This window comes from Amblyomma mixtum, chromosome 2 (assembly GCF_055824585.1).
Source record: "Amblyomma mixtum isolate Tamu chromosome 2, ASM5582458v1, whole genome shotgun sequence".
NCBI lineage: Eukaryota > Metazoa > Arthropoda > Arachnida > Ixodida > Ixodidae > Amblyomma > Amblyomma mixtum.
The window spans coordinates 161176773-161201509 of record NC_143013.1 but is presented as its reverse complement, the minus strand read 5'-3'; the positions used below and the strand labels follow the sequence as shown (position 1 = coordinate 161201509).

At 44.9% G+C, this 24737-nt stretch overlaps 1 protein-coding gene and 1 pseudogene across 1 annotated transcript in view; one reads left to right on the top strand and one right to left on the bottom strand.

Annotated features, from left to right (window-relative positions):
* The window catches only part of LOC149361422 (uncharacterized), a 442275-nt gene that overhangs the window by 222596 nt on the left and 194942 nt on the right, over positions 1-24737 (top strand). The gene's annotated exons all lie outside the window — the stretch shown is intronic.
* Positions 6714-10246, bottom strand: LOC149361425 (uncharacterized; annotated as a pseudogene).

Sequence of the window (24737 nt, the reverse complement as noted above, 5' to 3'; positions counted from 1 at the left end):
TCTCATTCTGCGCGCTAATAATGCGCGTAGAAACTTTTTGACCCTTAAAATATGTAACGTGATTGATGAAACGCGGCAAAGGTTTTTCGGATCACTTTTTTTGGGGGGCCGCCGCGGTGGCTCAGTGGTTATGGTGCTCGGCTGCTTACCCGAAAGACGCGGCTTCGATCCCGGCCGCGGCGGTTGAATTTCTTTGGAGGAGAAATTCTAGAGGCCCGTGTACTGTGCGATGTGAGTGCAGGTTAAAGAACCCCAGGTGGTCGAAATTTCCGGAGCCCTCCACTACGGCGTCTCTCATAGCCTTAGTCGCTTTGGGACGTTAAACCCCATAAACCAAACCAAACTTCTTTTTGTGCAACGGCGGTGCTCACGTCACCAACGTTAGGTGAAATGGGGGTGTTGCGGCTCCAAAAACAGAAAATTACTTTCTTTTCCGTGAACGTGTTTTTGTTAAGGGCGCAAAAGAGATATTCTCTGTATAACAACAGAAAATTTACGTTAAAATGCTTGTCCTTTCACACACATTTCTTACAGTGTAGAGTGAATCAACTGGCGCCCATCTGGTCCTATCACAGTGGGTTTTCGTCTGCTTTGAGAGGTTTGCAGGTTTAGAACTGGTCTGACCGATGGCCCGTTACTTATGGTATAGCAATGGCCAATTTTCGAAAATTAAACATTGGTTAGAAGGAAAGGAAATAGCGCAGTAACTGTCTCACGTACCTCGGTGGACACCCAAGCCGCGCCGTAAGGGATCGGGCAAAGGAGGAAGTGAAAGAAGAAAGGAAAAGAGAGTTACGTCTTCGAGGGCTCCGGATTAATTTGACCCCTTGGAGATCATTAATGGGCATTTTTTCTTTTGTACACTTTTTGCTTGATTCGAAAACATATAATTCCAGATTTATTTTCAATTCGTAAGCGTCTTACTGAGGTTGCAAAGAGCACACCGTGTCTCAAATAACCACGGGACCATACGCGCCCTTAGTTTCCAACGTATTGATTTAATTTTTTCTCAGCTGCCTCAACGATGATTTACAACCCCAGTGTCTCTCGCTCCCTTCGTCGCGGGAGGCTGACAGCGTGAGTTCGGGGTTCGTACCGCAACACTTCGTACTCCCCTTCCCACACAGTCGACGGCTGGCGGCAGCGGCGTGGACTGTCGCGACACGTAAGGGGCCTCCACTTCACTTCCCTGCGACCGTGCCATGCTGGGTGTGCCGGCCGATGCGAACAATGCGGCCGGAAGAGACACGGTGGCTGCTTAGGGAGGGTAAGGTGTGCGCGATGCCACCGAAAGCAGCTACCGGGGAGGATAGGAAAGGAAAGCAGCGGCCGGAGAGGCAGGAAGGGACTATGAGGACTAAATGCGGAACTAAATTTACGTGGGAGATAGATAGAGAATAAACTTTTATCTCCAACGGATAAGCTGATCTACCCAACACCCGACACGCAAGTCAGGGGGCGGGTGCTGTCGCCTTAGATGCAGGCTGGAGGGTCTTGGTTCCCAGCAGCCTCTTCAGCCAGTTGGTCAAGCCGGAGTAGAAGCTCAGGGTCCCAGCGGCGCAGCAAGATCTCCCAGGTGTCTCTACTGTCTATATTGTTTGTCCCCCTGGGAGAGTACGCGCATTACCGGATTATGATGTGGAGGGTCCCTCTCGGGCCACAAAGATTACATTTATCACTGCTGGCCTCAGGGAACATCTGGTTCACCATAACCGGTTTCTGATGCGTATAAGTTTGCAGTCGCCTCCACGTGGCTGCTTGTCTGTTGTCTAATACCGGGTCTGGTGGCGGTACCAGTCTACGCTCCAATCTATAATGGTGCATGATCTCCCCATATTTTACCATGCGCTCCCTGCTCCGTCGGTCATCGATGGGCCATGTAGCGGCTCGGCGGTAGAGATCTCAGGCCTGCTCGTGGGCGGAGTCGAAATTATTTAAATTTTCCTATCCAACTTTCTCTGGCCTAGGATTCTGGGCACTAAAGGTGAGATCCTTCCCTTGCTAAAATTTTGTATGGCAGATTTGCTGTCACTGCTGACAAACATCGCTTCCATGCCAACGCAAGCTAACGCGATAGCACTTTCCTCGGCAACTTCAATGCTTCACTTCACTTTATTACCTTAAAGACCCCCAGGATTGGGGGTATTACATAAGGGGTGGGTTACAGCCTGCGTAGCAAGAAGGGCAGCTACCAGGACAAGACTCGGCTCCTGATGGCTCCTGACGACGCTGCGGGGATGCTACTGGGAAGGCAGCCGCCGGGCACCGTCCACGTGCTGCCTCCTGGCAGCCTGGTCATGAAAAACTCGCACTGAAGACAAAGGCCCGGAGCCGTCCTGGGCGACTTCTGAGAACTTTTCCGGGGCCGGGTAGTTTAGGAGTGGGAAAACGGAGCCACTATTAAAGCATACTTCTGGGAACGTTGGTCTACACTCTTCGCTGTTGTTTCTTTTTTCCTCGAAAGAGTGCCATTCCCACGCGGCAGGCGTCTTGGGAACAGCATCCTTGAAGGAAATGACGTTTGACCACTCTACGGGGTTGACGTAGAAGGAAGAAGGGTTTCAATAAGTACATCCCACCGCTTGCTTTACCGGAACCTGTATTCATGCGTATGTATTCGTGAGTGTGTGGGCTGTATTCTCTAGCAATGCCTGAGGAGCTAAAGACAAAGTCAAGATGTTACCGGCTAGCTGCGGAGATGACTACCATGCGTCTTCCTAAAAACGATAATTGTTTAGGTCTGTATTCTTCCGAACTAAAACCGTCAAGTTGAAATTTCGCTCACGTGGTCACAGGTTTCACTGTCTATAGCCCTCACAGCTACCTTTTCCTCTGCAGCAGATTGTTAAACAATAAAGATGGTCAATAGGTTTAGAGGTAAAGTCAAAAGAAAAGAAATTAAAAGAATGACGCCCGGGCCAGTAATATTCTTCCCACTACATTGAAGACTTCCGTAATCACGCGTCCACCATAGCCGTGTGTGTGAGATCAAGGGCCGTCTTGCAGTCGCACTTGCTTCAACGTGAAACACACAACGACGGCATTTGTCCAGGATATAGTACGAAAAGCAATAATTGTAGGAAATTCGAAAAAAATATAGATATATGAAAGGTAGCATGCGGAAAAGTAAAATGGAAAAGTAAAATGACTCCTAAAAGCAAACGAAGAACCTGAAAATGAAAGGCCGCTTTTTTGGCACAGAAATGAGGAAAGCACTGGGGCTCCGTTTGAAGCATAACGGGTGGTGATGTTTTTTTAGGTTTTACATAAGTAACTGCGGGAACCAGACGGTTATCGTGTCTCTGACTCGTTTGCGGGGGGTAACCTGTAGTCCCTACGGTTTTGTGCATACGTTACAAAATATCATTGCATACTCCTCATTTCTGCACATAGCACACCGAAAATAGCAAGGTCCAATGACTCAGCAAGCAAGTGCCACAAAGTACGCGCATTGCCCGCCGTCCATTGTTGTCAGTGCAATTATTTGGCCGTCTTTTTTGGTTGAGGTCTTTTTTTACCACGGCTGCACGTGTTTCTGCTTCAGAACTAGATGACGTGCTTTTTAGCTTCCTTTCTACAGGTCCCGGTCTGAGATCGACGTGCGTTGCCGAGGACCTTCAGCGCTCAGTCAGAGTCAAACCTTCGTGTATAAGTTTTTATAACCGATGGATGGTCAATGGTCAATCATATAAACAGGTCAGCGGTCAAGAGCCAAGGTCATCTCAAAGTCAAGTAAAGGTTAGGCCACAGACGTGGAGTTCACGTCAAGGTCAACCAAAATTTCGTCACGTGATCGGCTTTTGTCTCGCCAAAGAGCCTAATCGCGGCGTTTACGTGACAGTGAGTGGCGTCACGCCATCTTTAACCGAGTACATGACGGGAGCAGCGCCATTGCACCTAGGAGTAAGTCGGCAAGCGGTGGTCACGTGCTAGGCCGTGTCGACAGGGTCTACAGCAGTGGTGGTGGTAGAAAACATTTATGTATAGATTAAGAAGCTTATGCATGAGCTGACCCAAAGGGGCCAGCGCTTACGAGTACTAAGTGGAGGTTCCTAGTTCGGGACCACAGTGCCGTCGGCCGCCGCCCGGTCTCGCCTGACCAAGGCCCGTTGGGCCTGCAGGTCAGAGCAGCCGAGCAGGGTCGCCTGCCAGTTCTCCCGGGTTGTATTGAGGTGACGGGGGATAGCACGGTTAGAGGGGCAGTCCCACACCATGTGGTAGATGTCCGAAGAATTCCCGCGCAGTGCGAACAGCTGCCCGAAAGAGAAGGGTCGAAGTGTTTGAGAGCTGCTGGGCACAGGAAAGTATTAGTATGCAGGCGTAGCAGAAGCCGCTCCTCCACCTTTGAGAGACCTTTACATGGGCGGGGACAAAGACAGTGGCCAGATCTATATAATAAAATCATGTCTTTGAAGGAGTAAGCTAGAGTGAAGTTGAGTTCATGATCGTCGGGGTCGGAGGGAAATGTCCAGCCAGAGAGCGCGCGGCAGGCGGAGTCAGCTGCGTAATTTTCCTCAAGGCCCATGCGAGCAGTAGCCCAAACGATACGCCGGTTAGCGGGGTACCCCGGTGTAGACGCTGTTTTGAAGGAGGCGGTAGGCTAGGTATGGTACCCAGCCCTGCTCGACGTTCCGACAGGCCCGTCGCGATTCGGAATAATTGTTTTTGAACTGAGATCAGACGCAGCCAATGCCCTGGCCACCTCATCCGCGTAGGTTATGTCACGTGCTCGGAAAGTAAGGCCAGTCACTGTTTTGATTGGTGGACGACTGTGGCCGTGTACCATTCCCCATGGTGGGGACGTGTGGCTCCCACGTAGAATACGCCTGGTTTCGAGCGATAGTGGCGGGCCAGGGCATCCACCCGCGCCTGGCGCGAGCCATTCCGGTCCTCACGGTTCATGTTCGTGGGAAGAGAGTGCATATAGAGGGCGCATTTCTACTGGGATGGAACGTGTACGCGCTCTTCCATGAGAGCGGTGTGCTGGATGTGTAGTCGGCCAAGGAGGCGGCGACCCGACAATGTTTTCGAAAAATGTGTGTATCGGTTGGTCACGCGGCTACCGGAGCTTCGGAAATGTGTTCACCATGTTCAGCCCCAGGAAGCGCTTGTTGGAGGTGTTCGCGGTGAGGTCCAGAGCCTGCTTCATAATTTTGCGCAGGATGGCTTCTAGCGCATCCTCGTCTTGCTTCCGCAGGTTGGAGGTACGGAGTCGATTCTATAATTCGACTGGTTACAAATGAATGTGCCAGCCGCAAGCGGCCCTTACATCGTAACCCCAGCGATTGTTAGAAACACGGCGTACCAAGCGGCCCACCTATTCCCCCACCTGACGGAGTTTGGCCAATGTCGTTCCTGAGCTTTTGTCTTGATGTATAAAGATACCCAGTACCCGGACTTCGATATTTTCCGGGGCAGGACCTGTCTCAAGAGAAAATGAAATTCTGGCTGTGCATCTTGGTGAAGGGCGTGTGTCCACACATTCAGACTTCTGGGTGGCGCATTGGAGGCCGCAGAAGCGAGCATCACGGTACTATGTTTGCCGGCTCCTGCACGTTGGCCCCAACGTCTCGGAGGGAACCCTGTTTGGCCGACACGGTGATGTCATCGGCGTACGCGCATGCTGCACACGGGCGGCAGCGCCCAGCTGGGTCGGTAGGTGCATCATAGCCAGATTGAATAAAAGGGGAAAGCACCGCGCCCTGTGGTGTACCCCTGGCTCCTGAATGAGAAGGGACATGTTCCTTATCCTGGAGTCGACTCTAAGGTTGTCGATCGGTAGCAGCGCCGCGCCTTCGCGCGTACACTGTAAGAAAAAATCCCGCAAAAGTACGTAACATGTGGGCGCTAACCTTGTTGCCGCAACATGTGCTGTACCACTCCGTTGTGCACGTGCCCCATGGTGAAGTAGTGCGGTGCATTGAGCGGCAACAAGGTTAACGCACACATGTTATGTACTCTGTTATGACGTCAAATCTTCTGTATACCACGGTGTATGTGCTGTTTTTATGCTGACGTTACATCAACCGTCATAATAATGTACAGCATATGCGTTGCAACTTAATTAACATGACATGATCTGTTTATACGTATACACCCCATGTTCTGTTCTTATGTTGCACTGTACATTACACAGCAAAGTTGCTACCATATGCATGTCCCGTAGCATTTATCAGCAGTCCATGGCCAGTTTTGAAAGTTGACTGAACACATGCTGTTCAATGCTTTACGGCACAGAATACGCAATGTTACACTCCCGTATTTTTCGATCGGCGCCAGGCCCACGTTCAGGTCAGAGGTATGCTACGCATGGTAAATATGTCATGTCTGTAGCCTGACGCTGGTAGTCGATGCAATAACACATCTGTGTGTACCAAGCCAGAAAAGCCACAAAATTTGTACATATACATGTGTCTATATGCAGTACTTTTTTGCATCTGCTTCAAATATTTTCAGGTAGAGACGCAATCTAGGAATACATATCGCAAAGAAATGGAATAGTTTAAGAAAGTTTTAATTAAGAACATATAGGTACAAAAAATAGCAAAAGCAAGCTTTACAGAGAATCTACATTGAATGATATAAATAAAAGAGTTAATTGCAACAGCTACTAAATCCAATATCTAATCTGATATCAGAGTTCATCAACACACTAAATTTGCGCTACACAATAATCCAATATCTAAGCTCTGATAGCAGAGTAAATAAGCACACTAAATCTCAGCCATGCAATCTTGCCACTTTTTCTGAACTTTTCAAGCTGCTGAAGGGCACTGTGCACTTTTGGATGGACTGAGGTTATCCTCCGGGACAACTGCCGGCTCCTTTCCTCTGGGTTCATCCCCACCAATTGCCTGAAAAGAAAAAGACACATTTAGAAGCTAGATCATCCTGCTTAGACCTGCAGAATTTTAGGGCTAGTCTAAATGCATAGCTGCCTCTGTTAGTACCGCCGTTAGGTCGAGTTTGATTCCCAACTGTCCTATGCTCTCTTAGCGCCACTTCTGTGGAAATAACGCTACATATTAACATCATTTACATGGTTATACTAGCTTTTCAAGCAAAACAAAGCAACACAAAGCAATAAAAGCACACAGAGTAAGGCATTCTGCGATGCCAGGAGAGTAAATGACTCCGTACAAAGCAGGCAACAGTAACTTGTTCCAGAGACTGCAGTTACACAGCGCATTCTGATTTGAAATTCTTTATAGAACCAATTTCTGTCCCGAGAGATATGCCTTGTGCATAAGCCACACCGCAGTTACTGCCATATGCCTCAGCTTCTAATTTTGGCAAAACATTTTGAGTTCTGTGACTTGCAAATGAAGAATCTGCAATATTCTGGAGGAAGGCTCCCACATATTCACGTACACAGCCTCACACACAGCAATGGCTCACATGCCATCGCTTCCTGTCTTAATGCTTCGTGGCCCGTACAGCACAGTTCTGTGCTTATTCAGCATTTTTTCGCTTCCCTACTACTCAAGGCTCTTTCAGTCCCTTCTCTTCTTTCTAAGTAGTCTGCACGGTTTTCTTTCCGCGTTTCTGGTCATCAAAAGTTTGCTTTCCCTCACAGCTCATGAGCCTGGCGTGTGAGCTCGCTGTGGGTGTATCAAAGTGAGAAAAAAAAATGCGCTCTATTCATACCTTGGCTCCAATATAGCGCGAGATGCTTTCTGAAGCATACGATTTTGAAAAAAAAAACTCGTTCTAGATTCATGCATATATGGTAGCGCTGCTTTTGGCAGGTGCCCGTACTGTAAATTTCTCATACAAATATGTGAGAGTGTTGCTGCCAGAGCCGCAGCACTTGTGCTGGCTTGCATGAGCAGAAGAGTAGCAAACATATCAAGGCATCAGCAGAACTTTGTTCATTACCAGGTTGTACCCTTCCTAAAAATTCACATGAAAAACAATCACATTCCTATCGTTCTGTCATTGTACTGGTTTCTACAGACATATTATCGTCCAAAAAACGATAATGTGGCTGCTAGCACACCACTGCACAAAAATGCTGAAATCATAGGTTTTTGTGAACTAGGGATCTTACACATGACTAGACAATGCAGTCAAGCTCTGATTTTATTACTCAGCCAAATGATTGAAAGAGCTGAAGAAAATTATTAACCAAGCCATACTCACATAAAAGCTAGCCTTGAAGACTTCTATAAAGCCATGAAGAACAGCCCAAAAGAACAATACACAGTAAGCAGACAGGCTGAGCGCACGTGTGTGCATGTCGTTCTTTAGCACAACTCTTCGTGGTTTTGGAGAATAGAAAGAGACTAGCATCTTTCACGAGGCTTACTTTGCAACTACAGCACATTAAATTGCAGCTCATCTCTGGAGGAGGGCTCAAGAATGTTTAGCATATGAAAATAAATATTCTTTAATAGCTGCCTTGTTAGAATGGAAGCTTAATTAAATCTTGCCTACTATTTTCCTGGCCTTCCCGGAAACAGCAGGTTTCACCAAGGATTTCTTGCATTTCATGAGTTCATATTTCTTATTTCTTTGATACAACAGCAGTTGCCACCCGAGAATGGCATAAAAAAACTAACAAAAGAATGAAAGCCATGGTTGCATGCACTGGAAAGCCCAGCGGACTCCCGATTTCTGACACAAGCCATCCAACTCCTAGCAGCTTCACACATGCTTGGGCCACATAGTTGAGATAAGTAGTTGCTTTCTTTGTCCATGTGCCACAGCGCTGTTTCACCGTAATGTTCGACCTACTCGCCCATCAGTTCGTATTATTAAGGTTGTCAAACCACGCACAAAATGCACATGCACATTTAATCGCAACAATGTCAGATGTTGTGGGAAAGATTCCAGGCTTATGAAGTGTGCATGCAGCTTTTTCTCACGTCTCACTGAGTATAAGGCTACTGCAACAGTCAGAGAGATAGACATGGTAAAAACTTGCCGATACACAAGAGAAAAATTTATATGCTTACCTCTGAATGAATTCCAATGTGGCTTGCACTTCTTGACTGTATTTGATATTGAGGCAAAAGTATGCAGCAAAAAGGATCTCCATGGCAGCCAGAAAGCTCAGGCCTTCCAAGCACCTCGCTCCATCGAGCGTCACAATGCATGTAAAATCAAAGATGCTTGTGCCTGAAAAGAAATCTCCTTTAGTGACAAAAACGGAGTTCAGATTAGAGGTTAACAATTGTGGAGCAATTTTTTTTAAATGCTACAGCTCAGAAGAATAATTTTTAGCATTATAATATGAACATATACATTTTTTTTGCCCATAGCTAGTCATGTCGGCACAGCTCACAAAAAACATTGTCAGTACCTCTATATGTAGCATACTAATTAATGGTAGATGCTCAAGCTATTTATAAAGCAATGGACAAGAGCAGATAATTGAATGGCAATGCATGCGATATTTTGTAATATAACTCTGAAGTTAATTTTATAGCCCACAAACCAATATTTACATCTGCACTAGCAGGGTTCAAGCAGCGGATTATGCTGCCAGCTACCATATCTAAGAGAAGACTGCGGCATGTGCATGGTAAATTTAGCTTGCCGGGCATGCCTCATCGAGCTGCATTGAGTCTGACTTAGAGGGCAGTTCAAGCCCCCTTCTCCTGTTGTTATTCTAGTTCATTGTTATTGATGAGGTTTCATATTTTATAAATATGCTTTTTTTAAAGTTATACTACTGCTCAAATCATCCAGAAAATCCTAAAAATCTTACCAAGTACAACCACCGTTGGGGTGGGGGGCAGATTGCTATTCAGTTCAGCAACACAGGCTGATGTCTGTGGATGTAAGAAGCCGTTATCATAAGCAGATGTATAAGGGCACACAGGTAACAAATGTGCCCAAGAATCGAAGGAATAATGAGCATCTACCGAACTGCAGCAGCAGTACTACAAAAATGAAAGTTCACAGCCTTCTCCATTTCAGTAAACCTTGAGTTAGTGCCCAGGAAATTTTATTGAAACACTTACGGATGGTAATTGTAGATTAATTCACTTTTTCTTTGCCACTGGCTGCAGTCTCTGTGAGAAACTGCCCTGGAGTGTGCAAGTTTCATCTACGGTCATAAAGCAGAAGTTTTCGCAGTGCTGGGAGACTACTAACTGAGTATCCATTTCCACAATAATCTTACCTCAAAAACACGAAATAGGAGCTCTGTCTTTTCCTTGAAGAAAATGCACAGCAATGGGAATACCCCACTGAGCAGTGCTTTCGGGCGGCCAATGTCCTGTGCTGCCTTGTCTGTCATAAGGAGCCATTTAAGTGCCTCGTCTCCCATCAGGCTGTGCCGCAGGAATGCGTACAAGACGTCCAGGTCTGCAATTTCTTGATTTACAAGACTGATGCACAAGACTTTTAACCTTTTCAGAATAACGATCCAGTGCTAACCAATTCATCAACACCTAGAGAGTATGCCCTCTATACTGTGCATCATACATTACCACGAAACTTCACTTTTTGCTCTGGCGTCTTAATGCGAAATTGATGGTCAAATACAATGTGTTTCAGGGAAGTCTGCCACTAATTTTGAAACATGAGCTTTCTGGGTTATGAAGGCTGGTTCTGCAGCAGAATAATACCAGTGTATGCAGACAACGCAAACAGGTTAAACAAAGTCGGCTCAAAAGCCGGTTAAATAATTTCTCATAATTAACTTTATAACTATGGCGTTTAGGCAACTGGTTTCGATTAAACATTAGAAGCCGGTCATTAATAATAGCCATATCAATTTATAGAGTTTTCAAAACACGATTACCTTGATGCTATGGCCCAGCAAATTTTAGCTACATCGTGCCAAAATACACGCATTTTTGAAATGCATGCAGGCAAAGCAATCCCGCCAGTGCACATAACTACTCAAAATAGCCAAACTTTTCGAGTTAAGTCGTCAAGGGTAATCTTGTTTTGAAAATTCTGGAAACTACAAATCTCTAATTGTAACCAGGCGCTAACTGTAACCGTTTAAGTCATCAGAAATTAGTTAAACGAACCTCACCTCGTTGAACTGGTGAAGTACGTGAGACAACAGCAGTGACGCTTGCTGACAGGTGCAGTGACAGCATTCCAGCCATGTCACAATCGCGTTAACGATATGTAATGTCTAAAGGGGTTATTTACGATGTATAACGTCTAAAGAGGTTATTTTTGCACTAATACGTGCAGTTTTTGGCTGATTGTAGCAGGAAACATCAAACGCGTCAACTCTGACCGCCGTACCGGCTGCACATTGCAAGCGCGTTCACCGCACAGGATGCTGGGAAGGTAAACGCTCCGATCATGCAATACGCCTTCGCCATCACGCCTGCTCTCGGCGAGCACGGAAGGTGTCAATGGGAAAGCACTCAGTTGCACTCTCGCGGTGCTACTGCTCTGCGCCTCACTGCTCGTTGGTTCTGCTCCAGTTCTGACAGCAGAATGTGCCATGAGTTTCGAATTAAATAAAGTTTCAAACCAATTTCTGAATTTTGCTTACTTTTTTGACCAGATAACAAATGTTCACTGGCCTGTATTTCATGGGCTTCGTACTATTTAAGTGTTGTTGGAAGTAAAACTTTGACATGGAACATGGCACTAAAAGTGCCTTAATCAAATACATTGCTTACCCTTGCACATATTGCAGCCAGTTTAACACACACTGAGTAACAGTTATTTTTCGTGAAACCTCAACCAGCATTTCAATTTACTGACAATGCAGTTTTCAAATAAGGTTGCATACATACCTTCTGAAATGGGCCAGGAAGTGCTGCTGCGTGAACAGCAAGGGCCACTCTTTCTGCACATCACAAGCTCGCTTGCCTTGGGTGTTGATAGTCACTTGAATTGCTGCATCGGCACGCATCAAGAGTTCTTGATATTTACTTCGGTCAAGTGGGTTTGATGCTCTCAGATGTGCTAGAGTTTCATGAGACAGGGAGTTCCATGGAATCGATAATGACTGAAAATCTTCCAGTGATGGCTGGGGGGACGACGTTGAAGGCTCTTCTGTAAACAACATTCAAATGCAATCAAGCTTGGCAAAGGAGTTGAAAAGTGGTAACAACAATAGCACTTACAGCAGCTGAGAAAATTATGAGATGGCTTTCATTGCATAGCATTTGCAGTCATTTAAGCCGGTGCCCCATATATTTGCGTTTATGGGGTTTGAACGTGCCAAATTTACTCAGGCTGTGAGCGATGCCATAGTGAAGGGCTCCAGAAATTTTGACCACCAAAAGTTCTTATGAGGCACAAACATGGAGGCTAAAAATAATGGTTGAACTTAAATTGAGAACAACGTGCAATGAAATTGCACAGTACATAGGCCTCTGTAGTTTCGCCTCCATAAAAATTCAACCACTGCAGCCGAGATCAAACCTGTCTTTGAGGTAAGCACTCAAGAGCCATATCCACTGAGCCACCACGGCATTTTGATCAAGTAACGAAGTCTTTAGCATGATGCATCATCATCAGCCTACCTACGCCCAATGTAGGGCACAGGCATCTCCCATGTCTCTCCAATTAACCCTGTCTTGTGCCATCTGCGGACACTTCATCCCTGCAAACTTCCTAATGTCATCCGCCCTCCTGACTAAGACGTCCCCTGCTATGCTTGCTCTTGTAGCATTACGCTTTACAAACGCAAGTTATCTTGCCTTCCCATCACATTATTTTTTTATTTAGATTAAAGTATCACTAACTAGCATTTATTCTGAGATCCACTCTGCTTTCTTTCTATCTCCTAACGTTTCAGCTATCGTTTTCCTTTCCATAGCTTGCTGCAGTGCTCTCAATATAAGTTCAACCTTTATTGTTAGCCTCCATGTTTCTTCCCCATAGGTGAGTACAGATATAGCTGTTATATACTTGTACACTGCCATTCATCACCTAAGAGCACCTGCCAAATGCACTCCACCCCATTCTTAATCTCACAGTTATTTTACTCTCGTAATCCAGGCCTGCAGTCATTACCTGTCCCATGTGGGTGTATTCCTTACAGCTCCAATCCTTGCCACAATTCTGCATATTAATTTTTATACCCACCATTCTGCTTTGCCTGTCTAGGTCATTGATCATGCTCTGTAATTCAACCCCCGAGTTTACTTAGTAAAGCGATGTCATCAGCGAATCGCAAATTACTAACGTATTCTCCATTGCTCCTATACTAAGCTATTCTTAATCTGGATCTCTGAATATCATCTGTAAACATATGGTGAATGGTACCAGAGAGATCGTGTCACTCCCTGCCTCACACCCGTACTAATGGTGTTCTGTCACTTTCTCTGTGAAGGAATATGGTCGCTGTGCAACTGCTGTAGATTTTTTCAGTATGCTTATATGCCTCTCCTACACGCTGGTTCTCTGATGCCTGCATGACTGCTGAGGTTTTGACTGGGTCAAATGGTTTCTTGTTGATTAAATATAGGAGTTGGTTATATTTTACACTATGCTCTGTTGTCTGATTCATAGTGTTAATATGCTCCATTATAGAGTACCATTTACAAACGCCAGCTTTGTCTTTTGGTTGACTTAGGTCTAAGATTGATCTAATTCCATTAGTGATGACCTTAGTCAGTACCTTGTAAACAGATAGTAGGCTGATTGGTATGCAATTCTTCAATTCCTTGATAACCCCTTCCTTATGAAGTAAGGTGATATTAGTGTTCTTCCAAGATCTGATACACTAAAGATTGCGAGGCACTGCATATACAAGATGGGCAGTTTAGCAGGGTGGCAGCAGGATGTACAATTGGGTTACTCTGACCTATGCTTGCAAATTTAAATAAAAATGCTTTTAGCCAAATGGCAGCAATACTATATGCATTTGTGCATTTTAACAGAACATAACCCTGAGAAATGTGTGTGTAGCCTAGTTAACCTTAATGTGGTGCAAATATTATTTTGATCCATGATGCTGCCTTTTGTGGGCTTACTGTTCCAGATCTACACTTGAACTATGAGAAACATTGTGGTGGAGAGCTACACATCATTTCTGACCACCTAAGGAACTTCACTGTCTATTGGCATCGCCCAGTATACAGGTGGTTTTCTATTTTGCCCTTTTCAAATTTGACTGTGCTCTGGCCAGGAACCCAACCTCTGACCTCATTCTCAGTAACAAAATGCTATAGCCACTACGCTGCCACGGCAAGTAATATATATTTTTACATTGGTAAACAAAAGAAAAACGACTTTTGCATAGGACAGTGACGTGTGAAGAAAAAAACTGCAAGATGGGGTTAGCAAAAACAATTTAATTTTTTAAAAGCCATAAATCAATGTGAATATAAAAATAAACAATATACTTTGTTTCATGCATCAGGTGCAACACTTTCAAAGCTAGTCCTCTTGTTTGCACTGCATGCAACTGCGATAAATAAGTACTGCGTTCCTCGTGGAGAGCAAAATAAATGCTTTGCCATGACGCATTTGTCATGACGCATTTGTCATGAGCTCGGTCAAATGCGCTATTATTCCTGATGACATACGCTATCACTTTCTTTGTGCCTTTGAACACTCGGCCAGAAAACTAGCTCGAATAACATGCCTCCCTGTATTTTCTCATGCAGACTTGCACCTCATGTATGAAATGGAGGTTAGCAGCCACCCCAGAAGTGCATAGTGGTGGCAACATCAGTGAAGGTTTGAAGAAAAAAATGTACTGTTCCCACTTGAATTTTTGTCAGCCAACAGCTGCTGCTTATGAGAACTTCTTGTTGTGCGAGATGGTAGCTGTTCATTGTAAATATTTAAAGGTGCCATAAAACACACACACCCAAGAGAAGACAATGGGACGGAGTGCCACTCAACTCACAACCACTCACACAGTTGTGAGTGGCGCTCCGCCCCATTGTCTTCCCTTGGGTGTGTTTTTTGGTGCCTTTAAATATTTATAATGAACAGCTGCTGCAGCAAGGACATGTGATTTGCTCCGTCCAACATAGTGGCAACAGAAATCAATAACATGTCGAAGATGTGGCTTCTCTACCTTTTATAGCTGCTTTTGCTTTACTGTGTCTTATGTCAAGTAGGTGCAGTCATTTGAAAAACACTAATAACAACAGCCACACCAAAATAATATTGTGCTAGTACCAGTTTCGGTTGACAGAAGTTGCTCCAGCTCTTTTTCAGATCATGACTACACATAGCATTTCTAGTTACATTCGGCCTGCCTTCCAGTCATTTCTGCAGCACTTCCATTTCTCCGAAATGGAAAAGGATACAATCAAGTTTCCGATGACAATATATCAAACTGTAATGTCTTTCTTTTTTTTTCACCTTTAAATCTTTTCTAACGAGAGACGTCTAGGTCCAGAGAAAAGTATCATGATTTTAGCGCTATGTTATAATTTTAGTGGTTTTGCTTGCACTGTTTGTTCACACGTACAGTAATAGACAAAACATTGTGGGTTGCAGATTCATGGAAAAAAATGTATTCCTGCATGGTCAGGCAAAGCATGCCAATGAAAAGTACAGATACATGATGACACATGCGTGCTCCATTCGATGGAATGAATATCTGACTTTCTAGCGAGCTAATGCAGAAAACTTTTTTTAGGCCAATCTGCATCCTGCAAACTTTTGTCCATGACTGTACAACCATCACATGGGAGCCGTGGTGCCACAATACAGTAGCAGGACTGTTAATCAAAACTTATGGATCTTATCACCCAATATAACTATGTGCAGTGGCTACAATAATGCATAGAACAATGCAATGCATTTTTAGCATGAAGCTTGTGTGCTTCAAGATTTATCAGTCACGAGAAGAGAATTATTAAATCATAAAACTTTGTAGGCATAGTATGGTAAATAGTCAGGCCACTATAGTCACACTTAACAGATGCAGCCGATCACTTGACCCCCCCCCCCCCATCGTTAGCCTAGACTGAACTTTATGCTCAGGCAAATAAATGCTTGCTTCATGTTTTAAGTTACAGATAGCCAATCTAAATTCCTTCAGAATTGACATGCCTGTCCTTTGTCTACTTTAGGTTATAATAAGAATGCACATATGCACATTAGTCAGGTCAGACCCATAACTTTGCATCACTCTACTGATGCAGAAGGCCTGTCTGCGGTGCGATGCCAGTGCCTGCATGTTAAAAAATCCCAAATGGTTAAAATTAACTAGGAGCCCTGCACTATGGCATCTTCTTTAACCCATGTGCAGCTTCAGGGTGACAAGCCATATCAGCCTCATGAATGCAAAGCACTGTGTCATAACACATTTCAATGCACACTCTAGAAATGTTGTTGCCAGCCTTATGTACGGCATCCTCTGAGTATCACGGTTTGAAATTTATATTGGCCACAAGATAGGTGGTGCATCTCCTTATGAACAGCGACCGAGTGTTCCATGCATTTTGTTGAGCGTGTATCACGCATACCAATAGCCTAAACAATCAAAAACGCATTTAATGTACTGAAAGCATCGTACGGAAAGCATCGTACCTGCACTGGAAGCGTCTGCAGTGGAAAAACTGGAGCCAAGTACAAATGTGCAGCCCAAATTGCCACCAAAGTTCTCTTGCATGAACTTAAAGCATTCCGCATCAACCTCTGTGCCGTCTTCAAGAAATACCTAGTGCAGAGAAGACATTCTAGAATGTGAATTTTTAAAGCAAGGATTAATATAGTCTAGCAAGCTATAAACAATCACCTCGTCGGGTCCAGGGAAGATGTAGGTCTTAAAAATGAAAAGTTTAATACAATAACGTAATGAAATTAGATGTGGATATGTATTACTTCCTTCTCTTTTCAAAAATACAATTAGTTTCAGTATATCTCAATCAGTACTCATATCATGGAAAAATAACTGAAGCCTAACTGGGTAATTTTTTTACGGTTGTTCAATTTCCTTCAACAGTTCTTGGTTCCGATTGGAATGCAGCTGTAGCCGAATACCTGCCATGCGGAGCTATGCTATATATATTGTTCTTAAGTACAACATCGCATAAAAATGATCAATTTTGTCAAAGCACCATAACTACGATATATTATTAGATGACAGTATTGTTCACGAATTTGATACGTTCGACCGAGCTACAAAAAAATAGCATAGCTCCATGGTTCAGTTATTTCTGAACTCATCAATATAAGTTTAATTGAAATTGTCCAATAAAAAGTAATGAAAAGTTCTGCTAGGGTACTAGAAAAAAACACGAATTAGAGAAAACAGCATTTGAGGTGTGCACATGCCAACCATCTGAGTCACGCGTTATATGCAGACGACATTACAATTTGGACCACTGAGGGGAGCCTTGGGGACATGGAGGTCCGCCTTCAGCAGGCCGCTTCCATAGTCGATGCGTATGCTATTGACTGTGGGCTCCAATGTGCTCCAGCGAAATCAGAGCTTTTGCATGTCAGAGCGAACCCAAAGGATAGGACAGCAATTCACATCTCTCTGTCAGGAGGTCCTATTAGAGAGGTGGAGGAGCTCCGTATTCTGGGCCTTTTCATTCACCACAGACTCAGACCGGACTCCACCATTCTGAAACTCAAGAGAGTAGGCGAACAGGTAGGGCGCATGATCCGCCGCGTTTCCAACAAGCGGGGCGGTCTGCGGGGCAGGGACGCGCTTCTGCTCGTCTATGCCTTCGTGACTAGCCGGATCCTCTACGCCGTGCCATATCTCCGCACTACTAAGCAAGACGAGGCGCGAATAGACGCCGTCATCCGCAAGGCAACTAAGCGAGCCCTGGATCTCCCGGTGGCTACCTCTAATGCCAAACTCAAGGCATTGGGGGTGCTAAACTCCTACCAGGAGCTGCGGGAGGCCCACCTCATGAACCAATACACGCGGCTCATGCAGACGGCCCCTGGGCGCCGCCTGCTAAAGCGCTTACACATCCAACACGACTGCACTCCAGAGGAGGCGGAGCGGATCCCAGTACTGTGGCGCCATATGCTCTGGGTCTCCCCGCTCCCCCGTAACATGGACACCGACATGCACATAAACAGGCGACAAACGCGGGCTCGGGCTCTTGAGAGACAACACGGCTCCCGACCTGGTGTATATTATGTAGACGTAGCAGGCCCATCGCCCACGGGATTTTACACGGCCGCTGTCGTTCACCAGGAAATGCACGTTGATGGACTCTCTTTTCGAGCCCCGAATTCAATGCGAGCCGAGGAAGTAGCGATAGCGCTTGCTGCCGCCCACGCCAATTCGAGAATCATCATTACGGACTCCCGAAAAGCATGTGATCATTACTTGGCAGGGGAGATCTCCCCCTTAGCTGCTTGTATTCTAAGACGGACTGCCACTGATCCAACACCCAAAAGAATCATTTGGGCTCCTGGCCACCAGGGCTTACGAGGTAATGAGGCTGCTGACGCGGCTGCCCGAGCGCTTACTCACCGGGCTCCTCATCCCAGCTCTTCTGGCTCGGAGACTAACCAGCCGCTGCTGCGATTCAAGGAAATTATAACGCATTATAGCGACATCCACCGTCTTTTCCCGGCCCCTGCAAAGGGGCTGAGTAAGACGGAGGAGCGAACTTTAAGGCGCCTGCAGACAGGTACTCTACTCTGTCCTGCAATCTTAAAGCATTACGATCCTAACACGGATGGGCGATGCCCACACTGTGGGGAGACCTGTGATATCTTCCACATGGTGTGGGCATGTACTCAAAATCCCCACCTCCCCACTTCCCCTACCCCTTCCAGAGAGGCATGGGAGACTGCCCTTCTCAACTGCTCCTCGCTTGAGTCCCAAAGGGCTCTGGTAAAACGGGCTAGAGACGGGGCATTGTCATGCGGTGTCCCGGACTAGGGACGCCGACCATGTAGCGGGGCCACTCTGTGGCTCCCAAACTCTATTTCAGTAATTAAAAGTTTTCACCACCACCACCACCCTCAGAAAATGGCGCAATGCAGATATTCCGGGAGAACTTCACGATAGTGAGTAATACCCAGATTAGGGAAGAGCACCAATTTTCAAACAAGAGCAAAATGGTGGCCACTGGATATGTGGCTTTACCTCAATTTGCTCAGAAATCGCCATTTCAGTGTTTTGGAGGCATCAAATGTATCATTTTTAGTTTGGTAGCTGGAGAACAAATTATCATGACAACACAGAGCAGACAAAAGAAGGACGAGAAAGGAATACGCCGGCACAAGCACTGACTGTTGACAAGGTTTACTGGAAAGCACGTCAAAATATACACATCACGGCCTGAAAAAAACAACGAACAAAGTATGCCTTGTCACATTCACATTGGGTGTGTTGAAAACAAAACAAAAATTCATTATGAACCATTTAACAGCACGACCTCTTTCTTGGAGAGCGATACAGATGGTGCGCTGACATAATGATTCTGGTTTTCTGAAATTTATGCGCCATCCATTACCTGAAGCACCACCTTTTTCCAGTGTCTGTCTAGCACAATGCAGCACATGAATTCTGGCACACAGCATTCAGGATCTAGCAAATGATCGCAATCGCGGCAGTGAATCATCAAATTCACCCCTTACAGCTTTGTTTACTTCGTAAGGGTGCTCTTTTAACCTTTCATTGGCACACCTGCCAGTTTTACCAATGTAAACATAGCCACATTTCAAAGGAATCGAGTACATTATGCCTTCAGTGCACTCAATGAAGCGATTCTGATGGTTGAATGTGGAACCTTCATTGTCTTGCCGATCTTGGTTGACACACTTACACAGGTGCTGAAGCTTCTGAGGTGCGGAGAAAAGAACATCAATGCCGACTCAACTGCCTATTTTATTTAATTGGTGCGATAAATTGTGGATGCAGGTGACAGGCAAAACCTTTCTTTTCAGAGTTACAGTCTCAATGGGGGCGCAACATGCCTGTTTGAACTTGTGCTTAAGGCACTTGGCTACAGACACCAACAAAGGTTCTGAGTATCCAGCAGTAGACAAACAGCTAATAATATTTGCTGGGCAAAACTGGATGCCATGGCATGTACACACGATTTCATCAAGGCAGTTTAGAAGCAAAGTTTAGCAATCTCTCTTCACCAGCCTCGAGTGAGCCGAAGAAAACGGTTGTTTTCTCCGCACCTCAGAAAGCTTCAACATCAGTGTAAGCGTGTCAGCCGAGATCAGCAAGGCAACGAAGGTACTACAATCAACCATCAGAATCGCTTCGGAGATTGCACAGAAGGTATAGTGTACTCAATCGCCTTGAAAGGTGGATATGTTTACATTGGTCAAACTGGCAGGTATGCAGGTGGGAGGTTAAAAGAGCATGTGAACAAAGTTGTGAGGGGGAATTTAATAATTCGCTGTCGCGATTGCTATCATCTGCCAGATCCTGAACGCTGTTCGCCAGGATTCATGCGCTGCATTGTGCTAGACAAACAGGGAAAAGTTGGTGCGCGAGATAATAGAGGCCACAGAAACTGCAATCATTGCGGTAGCACACCTTCTGTATTGCTCACTAAGAAAGAGTTCGTGCTGTTAAATGCTTAATAATCAATTTTTGTTTTGATTTCAACACATCCAGTTGTGAATGTGACAAGGCATCTTTTGTGCATTGTTTTTTTAGGGCACAATGTATATATTTTGATTTGCTTTCCAATAAACGTTGTTGAAAGTCAGCGCTGGTCTTGTCTTGTCTGTGCTGTTTTGTCATGATGTATTACCAACAAGCCCGTCCACCCACCTTAGCAAACGTCAAATTAGACCTTGAGACCTGGTAGGTAGGTACTTAAAGTATATTGAACCCGAATATGCCATTTTTTGAAAATTAAAATTTGCGCATCTTTTTCATCATTTCAATGACAGCGTCTAAAGTTAATGTCTAGCAAGAGTAGATGAAAAAATTACGATGCTATTTGACAACTGCTGAAAATGCCATTAAAACAAGTCATGTGCCAAACAGACAAGCCTCTAAAGTGACCAACAGGATATGACACAAGACTGAAACTAAGCTACATAGGGGAAAAATTACAGAACAGCCTTACGATAAAATATGTCACACTGATGCATTGTTAATGTACAGCCTTTAATGTACAGCCTACACTTATAATAATAAAGCCTGCAAATCTTTCATGTCGTTGTTACTTTTTTTGTAATACCTGCATTTTAACCCCTGCCTGAAACACACCATCAGTTGTTGCTATGGGCTCCAGTATTTTCTAAAACCACTTTCCCAGTGTGAAACCAATTCTCCTAAAGCCCATTCAATTGCATATCTTCACAAGTGTGGGTGCCGTATTTTATATAGCACAAAATATAGAGAGGGAGTTACTATACGTCACCAATCCCATGTCCCAGAAACAGGTTCTATGCCAAGCAGATCAGGAGTTCTGTAGGCAACAGGCTAAAGGAATGCCCCATTAACTTGCTCCAGGGGCATATTGGAACTCACTAACGCATTAGAAGGCACATCTCAAGACTGAAGAGAGAGAGAGTAAACGTTATTGTTCTGGGACTCAACAGGGAAGCAAGCTAGACTATTAATTCAAACATACTCAATGCACATTAGCCCATATTCTAGTTTAAAAACTTGCTTCAAGCTGATGTACAGAAGTAGAAAAAATGATGTTCATCAAAATTTAATATGGCTACATTGGCATATCAGCAAGTCAAGATCTTTTAGTTTTGGTACATAACACCTAATGCAACCAAATTTCAAGGAAGGTCATTAAAAACCAGCCACATGTGAACAGAGACAATTTTTACTTTCAGTAATTTTAACTTGAACGGGACTGAAATTGTTCAAACTAAGCAGAGCCTTCTATACACATTTCATGCTGAGGGAAGAAAATATATCAGTTCAGATAACCAAAAAGACACATGAAAGTGGCTGGCCCAGTGATAAGTGCCAGTGCACTCTCAGTAGTCCCATGCAAAACGGAACTTCCCTAATGTAATCAAACAAGATATCCACAAAATGCAATGCAAATTTCTGTTCTGGTTTGTTTGGCCACATTGTAGATGTGCGAATAAGAAACACCGCACTTCATACGCTTTTTTCTCGTCTTTTATCTGCTATGATTTAAGCTGTATGCTTGAGCAAAAGTAGGCAAACTTAAACTTGCCCTGAGATTGCTGCTTGGGACGCCAGGGCGTATGCCTTCCTTTGTGGCCTTCTCCTTTATATCTTCAAAGCTCTCAACGGCCACAAGTATCTTAATTTCGTAATCTTGGCTCCAGATTTTCACTAACATCTGCCAAACAAAAGAACAATATGATGTTACACCTGCAGAACCATAAATATCTAAAACATGGTGGTGTGCGCTTTGTGCATCAGAAGAATTACACTACCAAAAATGTTCAGACAGTGCTATCATATATAAAGGGGCATGTAAAGGGGATACATTTTGGCGGCTCTGCTACATGCTAAAATAAACTCATGACCACTTGTTTTGAAAACGTTTAGTGAGAACTTGGGTCCAGGACACACAATTCAAATGTGTATACTCATTAAATTTTTCTGCTGCTGGCGAGAACAGTGGTAGAGGCTGTCATCGAAACTTGAGTGTATAGTGCGCCAAACACAAAACAATTGAGCACTTGGAAATTCTGAAGTGGCAATAAATCAGTAACACAAAAGTGGCAACCCTCATTCATTAATTTTAATTAATGAGATAGAACCAGATTAAACTATTTCGTTAAAATCTGCATTAGCTATTGAATTTATTTATTTATCTCAAGTTTCCTCGAGGCTCATGCAGAGGCAGTGAGAGGGGAGTGAGCGGTTTCAAAGTGACACACAAGAACAATGCTCAACAGGTTTTCCCAGTAATCATGAACGCGTCTATCGTCGGGTACAACTTAAGAAGGCAGCGGCTTTTCCCTGTTAAAGTACCCCCTGCCAGCCAATGGCGTCAGCCGATGCTCATTGTCCTACTAGCGTGACAATGCAGGAAGTGGCAGATGAAAGCGGGTGGTCCCCTCCATCCATAGTCCCGGCTGGACCCCTCTCTCCATTGTGGCACCGCTCCCTGCATTGTCACCCTAGCAGGGTCATGAGAATCGGCCGACGCCATTGGCTGCAGGGGGGTTCTTTGACGGGGAAAAGCCGCTGCCCTTTTAAGTTGTACCCTATTGCAACATCATACCATACAGGATTAAGAGGCAAATGAAATACACATCACACCTTGCTATAAAAAATACGCAATGTACAATGAAGGTACTAGGGTGAGAAAAAAAACAATACAAGCCACGGTATCACAAGGTTAAAGTTGTTTAGAAATCGCAAGAGCAGCAACCAGTGACTATGCAACTGGCAAGAGCAATGCATAAATGGTACCCAGTACAATAAAAGTAGCGCTTAGACACGAAAGATAGTCTCAGTGAATAAATTCAGTGCTACTGGCAATATTTGCATTCATTTTGCTCCGAGACGAGTACGTGCTTCTCTTAATGCATTAATTAATCAATGAAATAATGAATTTGCTTCAGCTATTTGATGCACTTAATGACATGTTCATATGTTCAATTTGCTGAGTTCACTAGTCAATTCGTTTCACTTGTGGATGGATCCACGAAATTAAGCACAGACAAAACAAAAATGCGTTGATGCTGCCCTATCTGTCGAAGACTGGATAGGGAGCAGAGTACCTCCCAGGCGCGAAGACGACAATATATGTCGTTCATGACGACAATACATGACGACAATACATTACGACAAACCATGACAATATATGTCTACCACCTGCTCATCACCTTATCAGTTCAATGCCGCGAATCGAAAACACGTGCGCCCGCGCCTCGCATGCAGGCGCGGCCATAAGTAAGCGGAGCACGCTATTGCGTTCGAAGTGCAATCACGCTTTCTCCATCGCCAATGAAGAAGCGTTGTCTGTCTACAAGAAAGCCCACCAACCTCCGCTACCAGCATGCTCGCACCACTGCTGGAAATTTCAATTAGGTGACGCGTGAAAAATATTCGAAGACAGTTGCGTGCTCCGTTTACTTCTGTCCGCGCCACGCTAAAGAGCCTTAATATTCCGAGCTGGCCATGTTACTGATAAGCCGACGCGAGGACGGTTTTGGCGCACTAGTTTTCTTTTCACCGCAGCCAATGCGTACAGTGAGTTTCCCGCCAAAACTGAAAGTGCCGTCTCAATAATGACACCGCTGATAAGAGATGAATATATACATACCTTGAAAACGAGCAGCACCTCCGTCGTCCGGCCAAGAGATGCTGCGTTGCTTGCTAAACAGTTGCAGCGCGCTTGTATTTGCAGCCGCCTCCAGACAATGCGCTCTTCGCGCCCTACTATACTTCGTATGAGCAGCCGCGTTTGTGGCACTCCGCGCTGCGCACAGCGGCTCCAGGGGTGGTATTACTCCGCAGGACAATAATGTCCCCAATAATATAAAACGCCATTTCCGTCTGCGAACAGCCTGCATGTGTGTGACGCCTCCAATAAGCGTGCAGTCGCTCTGCGTAGCGCCGAACATAATAGCACGCAGATACGAAGGCTTTTTCGCTTTAGTTGCGCATTTCTAAATTGCGTAGCAGTTCCCGTTTCGCAACAAGAACTATACTTTGGCGATAGTGCCGGCGTGCGGGGCGAGTTCAGTACAGTTTTTCCCGTAGATTTACAGAATTTTCTAACAGTGTACTTCACATGTGATGTTCACGTGCTAGGCCGTGACGTCACGCGTTCGGCTGAGCATGAAAAATAAGCGGCGCTTTAGCTTGGACTAAATCGAGTGAGAACTAGTAGTTTGGCGATGGTTTAGCCTGGAAGATGCCAAAGAAACGACAGACGGACAGCATAACAAGTAGCTTGGTTTGGGCTAGTTGGTAACAGTTCTTCGAAAACATAGCG